This window comes from Hermetia illucens, chromosome 2, assembly GCF_905115235.1.
Source record: "Hermetia illucens chromosome 2, iHerIll2.2.curated.20191125, whole genome shotgun sequence".
NCBI lineage: Eukaryota > Metazoa > Arthropoda > Insecta > Diptera > Stratiomyidae > Hermetia > Hermetia illucens.
In genome coordinates, this window is record NC_051850.1 from 71,007,079 (window position 1) to 71,028,461 (window position 21,383).

General features: G+C 41.4%; 1 protein-coding gene across 7 annotated transcripts in view; it reads right to left on the bottom strand.

Moving 5' to 3' along the window:
• LOC119647800 overlaps positions 1 to 21,383 on the bottom strand; it is a 146,391-nt gene that overhangs the window by 887 nt on the left and 124,121 nt on the right. The gene's annotated exons all lie outside the window — the stretch shown is intronic.

A 21,383-nucleotide genomic window follows, 5' to 3' on the forward strand; every position in this document is an offset into this window, starting at 1 on the left:
AATAATGCACTAGCTTAATAATCTGCAGACAGCAAAATGGAATTTCTCGTTATCGTTATACGATAGGGTGCCGATTCAATCATATTTTTTCCATTCAAGTAATACAACAGAAAATACTGCGACATTTTTGCCCTATTTTATGATTCAATGCAGAATCTTACGCTTATTTGGTGTGAAAATTCTGCAAATTCAAGCTTGGAGTTCGATGAAAAAGGAAGTTTTCCGAGTTATTTGTTTGAGTTTCGTAACCCAAAAGTAGAAATTCACAACTCCGTCTGCGCTGGATTAGTTGCAGGGAAAACACCTATATATGCCTATATGGGAATGAGTTTGGTATTTGCCGTAAAAATGGCTCCTCTAAAAAAGACAGGCAGCTGGTGGGAAGCACATCTCTGTTTGTAGTAATCTGACAGCCAGTTGAAAAATGTGGTTTCTAGAGAAACGGTTTTGGTATTTTCGTTTTCTATTTGCTGAAACTTGGTAAATATTTTCAATTACAGTACACTCTCAACATATTCTGCCCTCCAAATGTATATAAGGAAAACCCAATAAACATATATAATTTCACAACAATATATATAACCAAATATTGAAAATTTCAATTGAAATGATATAAACGGTTTCGAAAAGTACGCTTGAAGTAATTTAATTAGTAAGTAGCTTAATCTTCTATAATAAATATTTTTTTAGTTAAAGAAGCAGCATTGTGTAAAGTGTGAATTTCGAGAAATACTTTTTCAGGCATTTAAATGAAATTGTGGATTAGTTGATCACTAAAAACTTTTAACGAAAATCACAAGGGGAAAAGGATGCAGATGAGGTTTCCGCAACAGAAATCAGAAATCCCAACCTGATTTAAGAAGGGAGGGCACTGAGAATGGTTCCTTTGAATCAGGGTCGAAGGCTCTGTTCGCATCGACAAGAGGAATGCTCTAGCCTTTGTAACAAGAATGCTGGATCGTTAAAAATAATGGCTGCAGTATTAGAGTTCCTTCGGGGAGTATTGCAATGAGTTCAATGAAAGGGCTCCTCCGAGATGGATTACTCACGAAACGAACTGGCTCGATTGTGAAATTCACGATTGATAGATATAAATTCTTTACTGTTGGTAATAGTTTTCATAATTGAAAGAGGCATATAAAGGTGACGGGAATACGAAGGTACATAAGAAAGTAAATGGCAATAGGCTTTGCGATAGCAGAAATTCCACAATTAATTTTCCATATTTTGTATATTCTATATTGTATATTGTTATTATTATTTTGTATATTCAGAGGAAGAAGCGCGCCATCTATTATCACTTACTGAAACTCTAGGGACCAAATTGCAATTTTAAACATTAAACCTAAAATCAATATAATGAAACTAACAAAGGATAACTTGCATTGGGTATTGTAGATAATGCTTCGATAATTCGTTGCCATTTACTGGTAGAAAATGCTTGGATAGATGAGGTGCCAATAAACAAAAGCAAGAATAATTATGCAGCAGGCAGACTCGTAAATCAAAGTCCAAAACAAACTTACAAACAGTTTAAAAAGTCAAAAACTTTGGGTATTTCTTATATATATAGTTCCATTTGTAGGTACCTAGCAATGTATATCTATTAACATGTATGTATTATAGCTAATATTACAAAATATTATGATTCCAGGGTGAATACGTTTCAACTTAATTTCACCAAAATATAGTACGAAATATAATATTATTAACTTTATTTCAGCAAATATCGCGGACGTTCCGAGGACTAGATATCGCATAGCGGGGCTTCATTTTTTTCGATTTTGTCATTTATATAAGACACCGCTTTCTAGCTCCCGGACTCCCCTCTATATAACTAATGTCAAAACCGGTGTCGAAAAGCACTAATTGAGACGTTTCATTTGATGTTCCATGTGCTTATATTTGATGAAAAAAATTTCAAACTCCTGCATGTAGGGGAACCCCCTCTAAAACATGTTAGTTACTTCATATATGCAGATTCAGAGTCCCAATCTTCCCACCGAATTTCTTGGGAAAAGTATGTGTACCAGACAGGCTGAGATTTGGCAACTCCCTACAGAAGGAGGTGCGAATTCAGGTGGGGAATAGGGGCATAACCATTGATATGTAAATATATGCATTTTCTTTTCAGACTGTGAATGGACAGTTGTTTGCTCATCTCTGGTGCGTGAATAAAAATGACCATGGGAAGGATACCTGAACATAAAACCATTATGGAAGACCATAAAAGAAATAAATTTACTGTGTAGGCACTAGGAAAAACAGTACAGGCGGTTTATGAGGTGGAGAAAGCAAGCTTTCTATCGTCGATATCCTTCGATTGGAGCGTGACGATTGAAAGCTTAAAGTTATTCAGGATAGGAAAGAAACCTATTTGAACTCTGAAATTTCTCTCCAAAGCCAAAAACCGTAAAAGATAAGGTAATTCCGTCGGGCCTCATAGAAAACAGAGCTATTATCCAGAGGAATTACCGTTCATCCAGTTTGGAGAAAAATAGTTGAATTACGCGCAGGTGCAAATAAGAAATTGTAAGGAGAAGCTGAAACCTGCTATCCCAACAGTACCACAGGCAATTTAAATGATGCCTAACGGTAATTCCATTGAACTACGGGCAACCGAAAAAGCACGGAAAAAAGAGGGGAATTCTGTAACTAATCAACGGGCGCCTTTAAAAAATGAAAGGCATATAGGCAGTTTAGAAGAATTAAGAAGAATTAGAATTAATAGTATAGTAGGGGGAAAATAAGTAGTCAAAATCAAAGGAAGGAAAACAATGAATAGACTAAAGTTTCTAACGAAAAACAAAACGAAAGGGAAGCAAAAGTAAGAATTCGCCCAGATACGATTATTGTTTACAGCGTTGGTAATCCTTCCTGCGCGGGAATACTTAAAAGATCAAAGTTGATCCCAACCTAAAAGGTCTGAACGGAAATGTGAACAGAATTCTGGGAACCCAGAAACAATTTAAGCAAAACTGATGTCGTTGCGCGTGCTCATGAGATTGTATACAGTGTAATGCTGCATGTGCGATGCGCATAATGAAGTGTCACTTACCGTAGCACACTTAGTGTAAGACGGTGTCACATAATATTTCACGTATACCATTTGCGATTGACGTAAGAACATAGAGTGACAGTTACTGTTTCTTTGAATCAAATTTTAGTTCATGATACGAAGTGAAAAATAGAGATGGGGAATGATATCAAAACTACCTATCTACTATACTTGTCTGCGTCCTTTATGGGGACGCGGCGAAAGAGAATGATGAAACAGTACGATGATAGAAATATTCCGTTTTCAATTATCCTTTACGGAGGACTCAACGAGTAATTGAAACTGCATTCGGTATTTGTTTTTGTTCGATGGAGAGTTTACTGTGGCCTTTCTCCTGGGATCGTTGAAAATTCCTGTGAAATTTCTGAGAATACAGTTCGCTCCGATAACTTTATATGAAAAATCGCAGGGTCAACGTTATTATGATGCATATTGTCCCAAAAATTTGTATGATGAACTTGAAACAGGAGATCGATAAAGATAAAACTGAGTAATGGTTAATTTCTTATAAGACTCCAAAAAATGAAACAAATTCAGAAATGCAATAAAAACGAAGCCCACTGTATCGTTCATTGCAACGGCTACTCGAAACTACTAAACAAGTTTGGGACAATATTCAACATAGAAAGTTGAAACAGCGGTTTTTCATATAAAATTGTGAAAGCAAACAGCATTCTTAGCAATTTCACAAGAAATCTCAACGGTCGCCGCAAAAAGACTACAGAAAACTCTCCTTGTCGAGCCCTCGTTAAATGATAAATCAACACGTACTTTTCAAACGGAATATTTATACTACCGTACTATTTCATCATTTTCTTTCGAAACGTACGGTCTCTATATTTTTCACTACTTTTCTTAAATTATTATTCAAACGAGAGAAACATTAACTGTCGATGGGTAGTCAGCCGTTTAAGAAAGCAGATCCCACTAAAGGATCGCTTCAAATGGTCAGATTGATGCAGAAGTTGTGGTGAGAAAGGCCATGTTGTCAGGACGTCTAGTAGGGACTCCAAATGCCCAATGGGCGAAAGAAAAGTGGGACGGAATAAGCGGTATATTGCTGGCAGTAATAAATGCCCGGAATTTGAAGTTTCAAATCAAGCTCAGTGATTGAAGGGGCACTCAGGATTTATTTGAGAAGTCCGCGTACAAATCTGAGATGGAAATTGCCATCAAAAGTGAACCTTACAAAAACCGTTACGGTGGCGTATGGGCGACAGATTCGAATGGCGGAATGGCGATATGAGTCTGCGGTTGGCAAGCCATACAACGTACTATAAGTCAGGCACCCTTCTGGCTTTGTAGAGGTGAAAATAAGTACATAGTATTTATGTATGTGTACAGCTGCTATGCCCCACTAAATATGACAATGTCTGAATTAGTGGAAGGTGGTTATAATTTCAGAGAATTTCAACTCGAAATTTCCTGCTTTAGTTAATTGGGTTAGCTAAAAACATTTTTAACATGCCATGTTATGCCGGCGATGCCATTCCACTCGAAATTGTGAGTCAAAATGTAAACAATCAAATGAAACGGCAAACCCCGCGGTCGCGAGCATGAGCGCTTCGAGCTACAATGGGGACCCAGTCTAAGATAATATGTAATTTCTTGAAAACTATTCTCACTATTGCTTTTGGTCGATGACAAGTCAATTTCTCTTCAATTCAATGAAATTCTCTAAAAGCTTGTTTTGCATTTAGTGCCTAAGAAATACTTTGGCAATTTAAGGGGTAATTTTAGTGTTAAACCCGTAAAAGGGGTCACTTTAAAACTATTATAACAATAAAACTATATGACAACTTTGAGATGAATTCAGAACTATTTTGGTCAACAGAGAATTGAAGCACCTAGTTATGCCCCCTCTTAGGGGTTCACAACAATCACACACACTTGAATGGAAAATAATGTCTACTTAATTTGTCCTCTTCCGAAAAAAAGTGATTAGAATTAGTAGAGCAATCCGGATATAAGACATCGAGATTTGTATCTGGGTAACATTTCTAAGTCGGTTACTACTACTGCTGCTGAAGAATATTATGAAGTGATAAACCAGATTTTCTTCAATAAATTAAAATATTGACAAGCAATGATTAAGTTATTTTCAAAAAGCTCCTACTTATATTTAGTGTAAGCACATAAAGTTGCGAAAATAAAAAGAGATATTTGAAAAATATAATCTAAGCATTACCATAGATTATTTTCACCGCCATATTGCTCTTATGTTTACACGTTTTATTTAGATATATAATACAAACATTGATCTATATGTGAAATCTTATTGTAAATAAAAACGTACAAGCACAGAAGGTATAACAACAAAATAAGTACGGTTTTTATACTTTTGTAGGTCTTTTGCACATTCCGTTCTGTATATTATACAAAATTAGAGATTATAATGAAAGAAAAATATACTGGTTAGTTCACAAAATGATAATTATATCAACATCACCTTTAATACAACACAACACTTATATTTTCGAAGAATAATGATAACATCTATCCCAGTACATCAACATTTAAAGAAGTGATACATTTGTATGCTTTTGAACAATCCATATGCAAATATTCTTTTCTTTCAATTTTTTTCCACTGAATAGATAGGAAGCTGTTTGAGTTTTATACAGGTTGAAATTGTGTTATGTCTGATATCTTAAAAAGGCATTATCAAATTATTTCCTATTGAGGAGCTACTTACAAGGTTCAATATAAATTACTTCTATAAAGGGTGTTCCGTTTATGATGGTAGAAATTTTAATGGTCGATATTACCACTTTGTTGAGGAAAATTGGTCCCTGGAATGGAAACTTTATCTTTTACCGTTACACGTATAACTCATAGCGCTTTTCGGAAATAGTGTCAAAAAGCTTAACTTTCCCAAAAAAATTACAATTTCACATTCCCTCAATAATTGAATCCCAGATTTTATGCCATTTTCGGAAACTACATAAAATTTCTAATAAATGGATATTTTTTCCCTTGCAAAGGTCATCACTTCGAAGATATAACAGTTTAAATTTTTAGGAAAGTTCTTGAATGATTTTTTATCTGAATTTCAATATGCATTATTGTGTCCGGATAGCTGAGTGGTTAGAGCGCAAGGCTGTCGTACGGAAAATGGCGGTTCAAATCTCACTCGTGTCAGTGGAATTTGTATCATGATTTGACGTGGGATACCAGTCGACTCAGCTATAAATGAGTACCTGAGTCAAATCAGGGTAATACTCTCGGGCGAGTGCAGTGCTGACTACATTTGGGTCCTACAGGGCACTGTAATTCTGTACTGTACTGTTGCAATCTTGAATGAAGTGTTCTAACACACTTCAAGGCTCTGATCCAATATGGATTGTTGCGCCAACAATTATTATTATTATTGTAACAATACTTTCCAACCTGCACCAACCTGCAAAGTTGTTAAAAGTTGCCTCAAATGACATGTAGAAATGATGGGCTTAATTATGGAAAATTTAGTAATATTACGCCTTAAATTGAAGGCAGCATAATCTTGATAAGGGGCAAATTCACTTAAATATGTGAGTTTTAAATAAGGACTATGGAAAATTAATGCTCCAAAACACTAGAACTACCATATTTTAGTAAATTTGCTTCAAGTCAAGACCACGCTCTGACCATTGGAGCCTTGGTTTTGTTGGTGTTTATCTTCAGGCCAACACTACTTGCCTCTCTTTCCAAGTCCAGAGCTATTTGGCCAAGGTCCATGAACCGGCGAGAGAGCAAACAGATGTCGTAGTCGAGGTGTTGAGGAAGGATTTCATCGTCCATTGAATTCCTCCGCGTCCTCAAGACAAGGCAGCATGAAAAACGTCACCGATAATAAGAAGAAATAATATCGGTGACAGGATGCTTTGTGCTTGAACAATATGCCATTAATGACGAGGCGGTGTAAGTTGCAGGAATCCACGAACTTCTCATCATTACCGTTGAGGTCCTTGCAAGGTGTTGTTAGATCTTGACATTCAGATCGCCCATCACGATCACAATGTCATTTTTAAGAAACCTCCTCTGAACTGCATTTAGTTGCTCATAGAAATCATCCTTCTCCACTATATCGGAAGTCTTCGTTGGTACGTAGCATTGTACAATTGAAATTTTGTAGAATTCTGGTAGAAATCGGCTCCCAGGTAAAGAGAGTGCAACTGCGGTAACCGCCATGAGCAACCCGACACCGGATTCACGTCGGCTAGCACTTGCCATTCCAGAGTACAAAAGCATATTGCCGTAGGGGGGCGAGGGGTACACTCTAGAGTTTACTTCGCTTAGGTGCAGAATGTTTAACTTATATCGCTGGAATTCCCGCTAAAGTTGGAGAAAGCGAGTATTCTCAGGACCCTCGACACTGTGGCTGAGGAGCGTGCGCACATTCCAGAAACCAATCATATCTGAGGGTTTATTGACATTTCGATAGCAGTAAAGTTTCAAAAATTCCAGTTTGCTAGGATACTTATTTCTACTCGTTTTAGTCGCCTCTGACGGCAAGCAGGGAAGGTTTTGCATGTATTCTTAAGCGCCAGCTCACCGGACGTTCCTAGACGAAAGGATAGTTTTATAGTGCGGTTATGCCTTGATATTTGGCCAATATTGGCCGTAATATTCAAATAAATGAAAAATTAATCCGAGGTCATAGGAAATTGCTATGGCTTAATAAAGATAAAAGTGGCCAAGTGATGCTAAACAACTTGATATATCTCCAAAGCATGGGTGGGAGTGTAAACCTTATTAAGAACCTTTGACGAGAAGGTTCGGGTTGTTTTTAAGATTGTTATGAACGAAACACGTGGAGGAAAATCACTTTGAGTGACTTGTTTGAGGTTTTGATTAAGGATAATAACATGTTTTCCAGATCATAAGGAGAAAAGAGCTGAAATCTTGTTAAAGCGGGACGTGGAACTATTGGAAACATGCGGATGAAGTGGATTAAGAGTTTCGAAGGGCTGATTAGCACTGTTGAAACGTTAATGGTGAGCGAAATATTCATGGCCAACCTGGAAGCAAAGTTATCTTTGGGGGACCAGATGCAAAGATTTTGGTTAAGGTATGTGGACGATATTTGCGCTGTCATTAAGAAAGATGATGGGGAAAGAACCTTCGATTTCCCAAGTCTTCCCATTTTGTCGGAGGAGGAGGAGTCATGAAAGAGACGAAGGATATTTTTGAGGTGACCAGAATGAATGGTCACTCTGACCATACCATCAGCAACTAGATTAGCAAAAGGGAGAGGACGCTCCAGCGGCACGCACTGGCCCCAGATTAACAGCCCAGCCGGAGGGAGAATAGCTTTGGATTTCAACGAAATTTCCCTTTCGTTGAGAAGAAGATTGGGAAGATATAGTTTAGACGTCGTTTTCAGCATCAGGAATAACCAACTCAAAACCCTTCCGGGATCGACCAAAGATGCTATCGCCCAAATAGCAAAATCTGGGATATACGAGATTTCCTGCTCTGATTGCAGGTTTCTTAATGGTAAACTGCAGACAGGGAAGGATGGAGGCGAGTATTCGGCGCCTAAAAATGAAAAAAAAAATTGTACAAACTTGTCTTCCAGGTATGCGGCTGGGTAGGGCTGATAACCATACACGGAAAACAAATTATTGCCAAGCTAAACAAGTCGGGAAACCGGAAGCTTGACGCTTCAGGTATAAAAGGTTTTGTGTTTCCCTACGTGAGGAGCATAACGTAGTTCTCCATTGGCTTATACTATTGACCCGAGATATTGAAATCGCTCAGTTCTGGGCAGGTTACTGCCATTGCCAGAACTGAGCGATTTAAATATCTCGAAAGGCAAGTTACCGACATTGCCAAAACTCAGCGATTTAAATATCTCGAGGGGCAGGTTACTGCCATTGCCAGAACTCAGCGATTTAAATATCAGCCAATGGAGAACTGCGTAATGAAATTGTTTCACGCATTAATACAACCTGGATGAAGTGGCATTCCCCAACTGGTGTTCTTTGTGATCGACGTATCAGCGCACGTCCCAAATCTAAAATTTACTGCAATGTCGTCCGTCCGCCGCTCTCTATAGTTCTGAGTATTGGCCGACTATAAAGGTCAATGAACGGCGTCTTGCGGTAATGGGGACGAAAATGTTGCATTGCACTGGTGGCGTGACACCTTTTGATTACGTCTGAAATGCACCGATCGTGGAAAAACTGCAAGAGAGGCGTTTTCGATGGTGTGGTTACGTAATTCACACTAACGAGAATTCAACAACCAGTATTGGTCAGAACATCGAAAGCAATGGTAAGCAACCAAAAAGCCGGTCAAAACAATGGTGGCTTGATATGCTGGATGGGGATTTAAAGGTCTCAAGATTACATCCTGATCAGGCATTTGATAAAATAAAATGACGAAACCGATCACCACAGGCCGATCCCGCTTGTGAACTGATGGCTGAACAAAAAGAAACAGATGTGAAGAGCGACGAGTGGACGACAGCTCCGTGTAATATATCTAAAAATTCCATTGCCCTCTATTTTCTAGAAAGCGATTTAAATAAATCATTTGATGGAAAGCCCTGTGTTGATAATGGTCAACCTCATACGCCTCACACTTTGAGTTTAATATTATTAGCAAATGCCAACAATTTAACCAACATCAAATATAAAAAAGGGCTAGGGAGAATTAGATTCTTCTTGAATGGAATTTTAATATTTTACTCGAATTTCAATTATTCTCGTTAATTTTGACGTCAGCATCTTATTTGTATGGCTTAGGATGCTGTTAATTAGCTCGAAATTGATAAGTTTGAACTTCTATAACTTTGACACTAATAGTTGGATTTTCATGGCATGTGTATGCACGAGACTGTTCTCTATACCGGTGCAAAATTTAGTACAATTAGGATGAACTTAAGGGGAGTTTTTTAGTCAATTTCTAAAAGTTGATAATATACTATTAGTAAATTTATTTGAGTAGATACCGGAAGGGGCATCTCTCGAAGATTAGATTTCACATAAGTGTTTTACACAAAGCCTTAAAAAGGGCTACAGATAAATAGATTCTTCATAAATGTGACTTTAATATTCCACGCGAATGTCAATTATTTCGGGTAATTATGACGTCAGCATCTGATTTGCATGGCTTTGGAAGCAGTAAACTCGCGCGAAATTGCTAAGTTTGAACTGCTATAACTTTGGCGTTAATTGCCTGATTTCCATGAAATTTAGCACATATATAGAAAATATTGTTCCCTATGCTGGTCCAAAATTCGGAAGTCCTAGAATGAATTTAAGGGGGGTTTTTCAGTAAATTTCTAAAAAGTAGTAATATACTATTAGTAAGTTTATTTGAGCAGATATCAGAATGGGACATACTTTGAGGCCTAGATTTCATCTAGGCACACCACCCTGATTTTTTTCGGATTTTTAAGTTGGGTATTTTCCGAAAACGAGTCCTGTCTCACTTCAAGTGCGTACATTTTGACTCCTTACTCACGCACTTTGCAATTTATGCCAAAACCAATGTCAGTTTCAGAAAGTATAAATCGAGGCCTTCCTTTGATACCCTACACAACTATATCCGGTGAAAAAAATGTTTGAATCCCCCCTTTGCATGTTTGGGGAGCCCCCCTTTAAACTCCACCTAAATTTATGCCACCCGCTGTATGCGTGAGAGTTCATAGCTCCCATCTGTCCACCAAATTTCGTTCGGATCGGTTTAGCCGTTTTGGAGAAAAGTGCGTGTGACAGACAGACAGACATTGAATCGATTTTAATAAGGTTTTGTTTTACACAAAACCTTAAAAAGGAGCCGGCAACGAAAAAGAACGAATGATTTTCTCACAGAGCGTGGGCTCCCTGTACAGATCAAATGCTGTCAAGCAGTTAACCGATACCTTGCCCCAATATAGGGTTGACGTAACAGCGCTACAAGAGATGCGTGGGACAGAGAACGGTTTCCTGGAGAAGAGCCACTACACGATATATTATAGTGGCCATCCGGTAAAATATGTGCTCAGAGTAGGGTTTCTCATCATCATCATCAACGGCGCAACAACCGGTATCCGGTCTAGAGCTGCCTTAATAAGGAACGCCGTACATCCCGGTTTTGCGATGGGGTCCACCAATTCGATGTCCCCAAAAGCTGTCTGGGGTCTTGGCCTATGCCATCGCTCCATCTTAGGCAGGGTCTGCCCAGTCTTCTTTTTCTACCATAGATATTGCCCTTATAGACTTTTCGGGCTGGATCATCCTCATCCATATGGATTAAGTGACCCGCCCACCGCAAACTATTCACCCGATTTTTATCCAGAACCAGGTATGATATCAAAATAATACTTGGAGATTTTAATAGAAAAGTAGGGATAAGAGCTTATTTTCAGGAGCTTCGTTGGTACCCATAGCTACTGGTTGCAGAATTATGCAACATTTTAGTTGGTCGATCAGCAGCAACCAATATAACATTTTGGTCCGTCAAGCAACAGAAACCAGTAAAATATTTCGTACAACATTTTGGCCCGTCGAGCTGGATAGCAACCAACACAAAATTTTGGTCTGTCAAGCAACCGCAACTAGTACAACATTTTGGTCCGTCAAGCAACAGCAACTAATACAACATTTTAGTGCTTCAAGCAAAACCAACTAATACAACATTTTAGTGGGTCAAGCAACAACAACCAATACAATATGGGTCCGTCTAACAACAGCGACCAGTACAACATTTCGATGAGTAGGAAACATTTTTTCAGTCTTCCATTAATAAGTTGTGATAAGAGAACCGAGTCCTAAAAGGGGTAAGCCTGAATAGGTTCGTAAACTCAGACTGAGGCAAGAAACTCTAATAGAAAAAAGTGCTTATTTTTGTGCCTTGTACTTTCAGCTTTGACTCAACTTCTTGGCTTTCGCTTTAGCGGTAGCAGAAAGAAGCTCCTTTAGTAGTGGGCCCTCAACCAAAACTTAATTTTCTTGTATTTGGCTTGAGCCGTCGCAGAAGGACGCTCATTCAGCAGTGCGCGCTCACCAACAACTCAACTTTAAGTTTTTTGCTCTAGCGGTCGGAAAAAGAAGCTCCTTCAGAAGTGCGCCCTCAACAAAAACCTAACTTTCCTGTATTTGGCTTTAGTCGTCGCAGAAAGAAGCTCCGTAAGCATTGCGTGCTCACCAAAAATTTAACCTTTTGTTCTTTGCTTGAGCGGTCGCAGAAGGAAGCTCTTTCAGTAGTGCGAGAAATATGCGTACGATTAATGTATAAGTAGAATTCGGTAATAACCAATTTTTGTTTATTTAGGGTGAACATACAGGGTGCAGCAGCATAACTTCCTTTTTTAAAATGCGCGCCACTCAGTTAGTTGATGTCATAGCGGAGCGCTGGTGGTCTCGTTCAAGAGGGAATACTGTAAAGTTTTGTCCCGACATGGTTCAGTCGCCATCATGCGTTGGAATAGTGAGGAGCGTGCCTTTGCCGTTGAGGTTTACTTTTCAAGCGGATGTTCGGTTATTGCAACACAGCGTGCATTTCGGAATCGCTTTAATTTAGCCCCGTTGGCTCCCGTCCCAGACCGCAAATCAATTGTTACATGGGTCACTACATTCAGACAAACTACAAGTGCGACAAAAGGAAGAACTGGAGTCCCTCGGCCCGTCAGATCACCTGAGAACATTGAAGCAGTGAGAGCGTCAATGTTGCGATCGCCACGGCGTTCTGCGCACAAACACGCATCTGCCCTTCGACTATCCGATCGTTCTGTGAGAAGAATTCTTCGTGATGATCTTCATTTTCATCCCTATAAGATGGCGATAGTGCAGGAACTTTCAGAACGTGAATTCAATTCTCGGATGAACGCGTGTGAGCTTCTTCTTTATGTCGTTCCCGAGGGTGCTATTGTTTTTTTTAGCGATGAAGCCCATTTTCATTTGTGTGGGTCGGTTAACAAACAAAACATGCGCTACTGGGCTGACACCAACCATCGAGAATTGCATCAAAAGCCTTTGCATTCACCCAAAGTCACAGTGTGGTGTGCAATTTCCTCAGCTGGAGTTATTGGTCCCTGGTTTTTTGAGGAAAATGAGGTTACAGTAACAGTGAATTCGGACCGGTATGTAAACATGCTACAGAATTTTTTTTTCCCACGGCTAGAAAATTTGGATTTGGGGGACACTTGGTTCCAACAAGAGGGTGCAACACCACACACTTCAAGAGCATCGATGGTTGTTTTGAGGGAACACTTTCCAGTGCGCCTTATCTCAATTAGAGGCGATTTGGAATGGCCGGCACGCTCTCCCGATCTGTCCCCTTGTGATTTTTTTCTATGGGGTTTTTTGAAATCCCGTGTTTATGTGAACCGTCCAAGAAGCCTACAAGATTTGAAGACCAACATCTAAGAAGAAATTGCCAACATAACACCTGCTATGCTAACAAGAGTCATGACAAACGCCAGAAATCGGTTTACGCAATGTATGAAGAATGGGGGACGTCACCTAACAGATTTGATCTTCAAAAAAAAGTAAATAAAAACTTTAGACATGTACCTACATTATAAATAAATAAATATTTTCCGATGCATACAATAGTTTTCATTGAGTTTTGGGAAAAGGAAGTTATGCTGCCGCACCCTGTAATATCTACGTCTGCAATGTGTATGTGCGTATATCTTGAAAAAAATATGAATTAATATTTTCGGTTTTGAGCTATATGTGAATGGAGAAATGTGCATAGGAAGTTTCTCATAAAAGATGAATCATCATCAACCGCGGAACAACCGGTATCCGGTCTAGGCCTGCCTCAATAAGGAACTCCAGATATCCTGGTTTTGCGCCGAGGTCCACCAACTTGATATCCCTAGAAGCTGTCTGGCGTCCTGACCTACGCCATCGCTCCATCTCAGGCAAGGTCTGCCTCGTCTTATTTTTCTACCATAGATATTGCCCTTATAGACTTTCTGGGCTGGATCATCTTCACCTGTACGGACTAAGTGACCCGCCCACCGTAACCTATTGAGCCGGATTTTATCCACAACCTGACGGTCATGGTATCGCTTAAAGATTTCGTCATTATGTAGGCTACGGAATCGTCCATCCTCATTTAGGGGGCCAAAAATTCTTCGGAGGATTATTTTCTCGAACGCGGCCAAGAGCGTGTAATTTTTCTTGTTAAGAACTCAAGTCTACCACGGCTGAATGAACAAAGATTGGTTCTTTCCTCTAATGTAAAGTATCTGGGGGTAATACTGGATCCTAAGCTAAATTGGAGGTTGAACATAGAACTGACGATTAAGAAGGCCTGTATAGCCCACTATGCCTGTAAGAGAACCTTTGCAAAGAAATAGGGTCTCCGGCCGAGAATGGTTCTCTGGAAGTACACCGCTGTAATGCGTCCGATCCTGACGTACGGCTCTATTGTATGGTGGCAGGCTTTGAAGAAGAAATACAATAGAACGAAGCTTAATAGGATTCAAAGAACCGCGTGTGCAAGTGCTACGGGGGCCTCAGTCCTGCCCAGCAGATGCTCTCAATGTATGTGCATGTCCTCCCCCTAGACCTCCACATCAAATATGTTGCAGCGTGCAGTGCCGTCAGACTACGTGAGTCCGGATGCTGGGCAGCGAAGTCCTACGGCCACAGCAACATCCTAGATGAAATACCTCGAGAAATCTGGGCATCCCCCACGGACTATGTCACACGCAAGCTGAACTTCACGAGAAACTTTGCTGTGGACCTTCCAACCAGGGCAAAGTGGAAGACCGGCGGCGTGTTGCACGACTATGACACGGTATTCTTTACGGACGGATCAAAGATGGTCTATGGATTCGGCGCGGGGGTTTTCTCGAATACACACGGTGTATCCAATCGTATGGTCTCCCAGGTTTTGCCAGTGTATTCCAGGCGGAAGTACTGGCGATATTGGAAGTCTGTCGATGGCTAGAGCGTGATTCGAGCCCCATGCGTAACATAGCCATTCTGACCGACAGCCAAGCGGCCATCAAGGCCTTGTACTCAACGACATCTTCCCGGCTGGTGGGGCAGTGCGGAGACGCGCTCAACCATCTGGGCGGCACGCTCAAGGTCAGTCTCCTCTGGGTTCCCGGGCATAGGAACATAGAGGGGAATGAGCGGGCTGACGGATTGGCCAGGCAAGGCTCTGCTCTTGGCAGTCCCTCGGCGAATACAGTCGGTGTTCCACTGTCGACTACCTAGCAGCCGCGGGCCTGAGATGGCGAAGGCTTACAAGCTATGCCAAGTCAAGGAGAATTTGGCCCGCTTATAACATAGCCCGATCACGAGAGCTCCTGTGCCAGACGCGTGCAAATGCATTCAAGATTACGGCGGTCTGCACGGGGCACTGGCTCATAGGGGACCATGCCGCTAGGCTCGGCTTACCCTACAACTCGCATTGCCGAAACTGCGGAGAAGGAAGGGAAACCCTCATGCACTTTCTCTGCGATTGCCCAGTTCTGGTTCGAGTCAGGCTACGGACACTGGGTAAACCATTCTTTGGGGACCTCAGTGAGATTTCTAGCTGCAGGGTCGGAGAATGCTACGGGCTGGCTCTGAAGATCCGTGCTGGCTGGACTGTGCTTCCCTGTTCCTATAACAATGGTCACGGTCTTAGGAGTTTGTGGCATCAGAACGGCGTGCCAAAGCGCTAATTGGGCTCTTCGGAGCGGCCACTGATACCTGCCTACCTGGACTGGCAAGATCATTATTTTATAAAGTAAGAGCTCTGACCCTATGGTGAGACGTTTCTAGCGAAATAGTTTTTGTAAGCTGTTATGGTTGTGATTTTCGACCCTAGATAGGAGAAATTATTAACGGTCTCAAAGCTCCTATCTTTATTCTTCCCGTTTGACCAGTGCAGTGACCAGTCCCGTCTGATGTGCAGCCCAAGATTTCACGCCGCTTGCTTGATCTGGATGAAGGCAGTTTGTACGTCTCAGATGAATACAAAACGTTTATACCCAAAGCATGAGATTCCGGTATTCCAACTTGTTTTTGTGGTGTTGAGTGGTCGTAGAAGGAAACCCATTTAAAAGTGCGCCCTCAACAAACCTTCTATTTTCCGAGTTGTATGTGAGGGGTCGTAGGAAGAAGCAAACCCTCTATGTTCGTGGTCGTGGAAGGAAGCTCCTTCAGTAGTGTGCCCTCGACAAACCCCCTATCTTCGCAGTTGCACTTGAGTGGTCGTAGAAGGAAGCTCCTTAAGCAGTGCGCCCTTAGTAACTCACGAAGGATATAGGATCGCTCAAATTCCAACTCTTTTCCGAATAGACGAAAGGAGAAAAGGAGTTTCAATTGCTGGGCCATTTTAATCAAGTGTCGTACTTTCATCAAACGCATCAATGGAGAATAAGAAGATCATTGACGCCCAGCATTTCAAAATCGAGGAGATCCGAGAATCGCTGTGTAAAACTACTGGCAGAAATAAAATTCATCGAGCCGTTCATCAGCTCTCTTCTGTCAGAAGAGGAACCCAGCGACAAATCAAGGCCCGATCTTATGCCGATGGAAATTCAGCCCCAATCACAGGGAAGAACCAAACGGAAGCAAGGATTAATTGTACAAGCACCGATTTGTTTGCGTCTATGCCTTTTGCGGGCCGGTGTGATCTCTTGGTCGATAGATCCAGTGCTGGAGTCAGTAGCAGGTGAAAGTTTTCGACTTAAACTATACCTTCGCAATCTCAGTGAACCCCACCCATGATTTGGAACTCATGTTACAGTAGTTGTAGAAATTCCGAAGAATCTGTGAGCGGCAGGTAGAGGGTGAAATTCGAGATTATTGTGACGAACTCAAGACAGCGAACGAACTGCAAGCTGCGGATGTCAGTCAAGATCTACCAGGGATATACAATATCAACGGACAAAGAGGGTCTCAGGTTTTGGTTCTCTCTGGGGAGCTGCATTGTGAAGTTAGTCATCTAGTATATAGCTTCACTGGTGGCAACAGGGACATTAGCTTATCTCAGCTACCCAGATGTAGCTAAACGGTAAGAGATGGAGGCTATGAAGCCTCAGCAGGCCAAAATTGCGGCCTTGACGCTAAATATAACGAGCTTAGAATACCATCAAATTGAGGGACAAATCAACAAGCTTATGGAAGAGCAAGAAAAATCCATGGTGAAGCGAAAAATGTCCGAATTTTCTTTGGGAGCTAGAACTCTAGTAGGGGAGATCGCAGCCAAGCACCATAAATTTGGGAATATTCGGCCAATAAAGAAGCTTGGTGAATACGTCTTCCGTAAAAACAAAGACGTCTCTGGGATAATTCTCCCAGAACTAGACAGTCCAGATCCTTGAGGCACATCGAGTATCAGGAGGGCTTCAAAATTAACTCGACTCCATAGAATACCTGATTCTTCTCGTCTATAAGATTTAAGGAACTATACCTGGAATCTTGGTGTGGCAGTGCCCTTTCGAGTCTTGTTTGCAGAGCCTGAGAGTGAAAAGTTATTCATTGACTTTGGACTTTGACTTTGGACTTGCGTGCATAAAAGAAATTTTGCAGTGAAATAGCGAGTTACGTGACTGGTGTAAGTTGAAGCCTTCGGTTAATAGGAAGTATATCGGCCATGTGAAACCCAAAATTTGAGTTATATTCAATTGACACTCCGATCGGATCCCGATCAATTGCAATGGCACTGATCTGGGAATGAGGTCTCTCGTTAAGCTCTTGGAATTAGATTATTGCGCTCTGAATACAAGTTCACTTAAAGTTCGAGAGATTTCACGGGCTATTATCGTTAATTGCCATGACCGTCAGATTGTGGATAAAATTCGGCACAAAAGGTTATGGTGGGCGGGTCACTTAATCCGTATGGATGAGGATGATCCAGCCTGGAAAATCTATAAGGGCAATATCTATGGTAGAAAAAGAAGACTAGGCAGACCTTGCCTGAGATGGAGCGATTGCGTAGGTCAAAACGCCAGACAGATTTTAGGGATATCGAATTGGTGGGCCTCGGCGTAAAACCGGGATGTATGGAGTTCCTTATTAAGGCAGCTCTAGACCGGATACCGGTTGTTGCGCCGTTGATGATGATCATCATCGTTAATTGGACAAAAGAATATGACATGGGAACCCCATGTTTTGCATCATCACAGAACGGGATTAAACTATTAATTTCAGAAACCCAAACCATAGTAGAGCTCAAGAGTAAGCTCGAGGAGGAGATTGACGGGACCAGTGTTCTTGAGAACTAATGCCCCATGGTTACTCCTGGGTTGGTGTTGCAGTCGGTGCCGCATTGATTTGGCTAACAGTATGGTTAAGTAGAAGCAGTGTGAGGAGGAAAAAGATCTACCCACCTTTATAAGCTACCCCTTCCTGGAAGACAAATTCCCGGGGAATTGGCGACAATCGACCGTTCATAGGGAAGCTGGTCACCCAAAGATATGCTGTACCGTATAGGATATAGAGAGCAAGCATTTATTCTTAACCCTTAGACAACGGTGGCTTGATGCGCTGGATGGGGATTTAAAAGTCTCGCGATTACATCCTGATCAGGCATTTGATAGAGCCAAATTGTGAAACCCATTACGATGAGCCGACCCCGGTTGTGAACGGGGCAAAGGCTGAAAAAAAGAAGAAGATGTGAGGAGCGACGAGTGCTCGACAGCTCCATATCACATAACTAAAAGCTCCATTGCCCTAAATTTTTTAGAAAACGATTTAAATAAATCATTTGATGGAAAGCCCTGTATTGATAATAGTAAACCTCAAACGCTTCATACCGTGAGATTAATATTATTAGCAAATGCCAAGAATTTAACCGACACCAGATATAAACAAGTCGGGAAAAAGTTTTGTGTTTCCCCATGTGAGGAGCATAACGCAGTCCTCCTGGGCAAGTTACTGCCATTGCCAGAAATAAGCGATTTAAATATCTCGAGGGGCAGGTTACTGCCATTGCCAGAACTCAGCGATTTAAATATCTCGCGTCAATGCTATCAGCCAATGAAGAACTGCGTAATGAAATTGTTTCATGCATTAATGCAACCTGGATGAAGTGGCATTCACACAACTGGTCTTCTTTGTGATCGACGTATCAGCGCACGTCTCAAATCTAAAATTTACTGCAATGCCGTTCGTCTGCCGCTCTCAATAGTTCTGAGTGTTGGGCGACTATAAAAGACAATGAACGGCGTCTTGCGGTAATGGGGGCTAAGATGTTCCATTGGACTAGTGACGTGACACGTTTTTATCACATCCGAAATGAGGATATCTGCGGTCGATTTAGGGTTGCATAGGTCGTGGAAAAATGCGATAGAGGCGTTTTCGATAGTGTGGTCAGATAATCCACGCTATTGAGAATTCACTAAACAATATTGGTCTGAACATCAAAGTCAATGGTAAGCGACCAAATGGTCGACCGAAACAATGGTGGCTTGATACACTGGATGCGGATTTAAAGGCCTCGCGATAACATCTTGATCAGGCATTTGACAAAATAAACTATCCCATTTGTACGTAGCCCATTATGTATATGCATTTACCGTGACTGACTATTCACTTCAGTGTGATATTGATATTTAGTTGCAGTAAATTTACAAGTTAAAGTCAAATTTGGGGTATTGCAACTTTGTTACTAATATGATGATTTCGATCAAACTTGGGGATAATATGCTTCATATTATATAATATTTTATACCACTACCAACTTTTATAACTCTGGGATAAACTTAAGGGGGGTTTTCTCAATTTCCCCCAAAATATGGTAATATCTAATACTATTATCAACTTAATTTGAACAGATATGGAGAGTATTTTGAGGCCTTGGCACTATATAGAGGCAGCTTCATGAATTTTTTTAGATTTTTCGGGTGGGTAGTTTCTGAGAATGGGTCCATTAAAGAAATCATTACTTTCCACCCCTCCCACCTCCTGCCTTTCTAACAAATCTCCAAACTAGGACGGGCATCGAAAAGTACTGATCGGGACCTTTCACTTGATACCCCACATGACTATATTTGGTGAAAAAATCTCAACGTAGGAGGATATCACTCATTGAATGTCTGGGCACAGTTCCCAGCTTCTCACCAAATTTCGTGTCAATCGGTATAGCTGTTTCTGAGACAGACAGATAGACAGGCTATCAAATTGGTTACTGACTTGGCCGAAGATGCAATCCACGGAAAAGGTAGTACCAGCAAATATTGCGTGGTAGTAACCCTGGATGTGAAAAATGCATTCAATTCGGCCAATTGGAATCTAATACGGAAATCCCTAACGAAGGTTGGTATTCCCGCCTATCTGCTATTGTCGATAGTTATTTAACTGAAAGGAGGTTCTGGTATGATACCGATGACGGACCCCAGGAGTACGTTGTTTCCGTGGGTGTCCCGCAGGGCTCCGTATTGGGCCCACTTGTGTGGAACATCATGTACAACGATGTACTTAATATTCCCCTTCCGGAGGAAGCCACAGTGGTGGGTTACGCTGACGATATAGCGCTGGTTGTTGTCGCAAAGCATTTCGAAGATGCTGAGTTATACTCAAGCGAGGCAATCAGTGCTGTTAAAAATTGGCTAGAGAGCTCTGGTCAGACACTTCCGGAAGAAAAAACGGAAGCGGTCCTCATCAACAAACGCCGAAAGAGAAATTATGCCTGTATTAGAATCGGGAATCATATCATCACTTCCAAGCCCGCCATCAAATACTTGGGGATGGTGATAGACAGGAAGCTTAAATCCTCAACTGCAAGTATGGCCCTGGCAAGGAACATGGGGGGCCACGGCATACCTCTAAGTTGCTTATAGCCAGAGTGGTGACCTCAATCATGCTCAATGCGACCCCAGTTTGGAGGGAGGCGTTACAGATTTCAGTTAGTACCAACAAACTGAGTGCAGTCTACCGGAGGACAGCCCTGAGGGTATGCTCTGCCTTCGGGACTGTCTCAGATGATGCAGCATTCGTTATCTCTGGAATGATGCCGATCGACATATTGACAGATGAGATGGCGAATATATACAATGCGAGGCCAATCTCTCCCTTATCGCAGACGAAGAACGCTGAGAGGGAGAGATTCATAAATAGATGGCAAGGGTGGTGGAAACGCTCGGGAAAGGCCGGTGGACTCACAGGCTCATTCCTGCCATCAATGAGTGGTTGGAGAGACGACACGGTGAGATTAATTATAATCTCACCCATTTTCTCACGGGGCATGGAAGATATCGCCAATACCTGCACAGGTTTAAATTGGAGACGTCCAAATTGCGATGGAGTCCCAGAGGACCCAGAGCATGTATTCTTCCATTGTCCGAGGTTTGTGGAAGAAAGGAGGAATTTAGAGAAGATTCTAGGAGAGGTGCTTACATCAGAAAATTTGGCGCCCAAAATGGTAGCACATCAAGACAATTGGGATTGAGAAAGGAGAG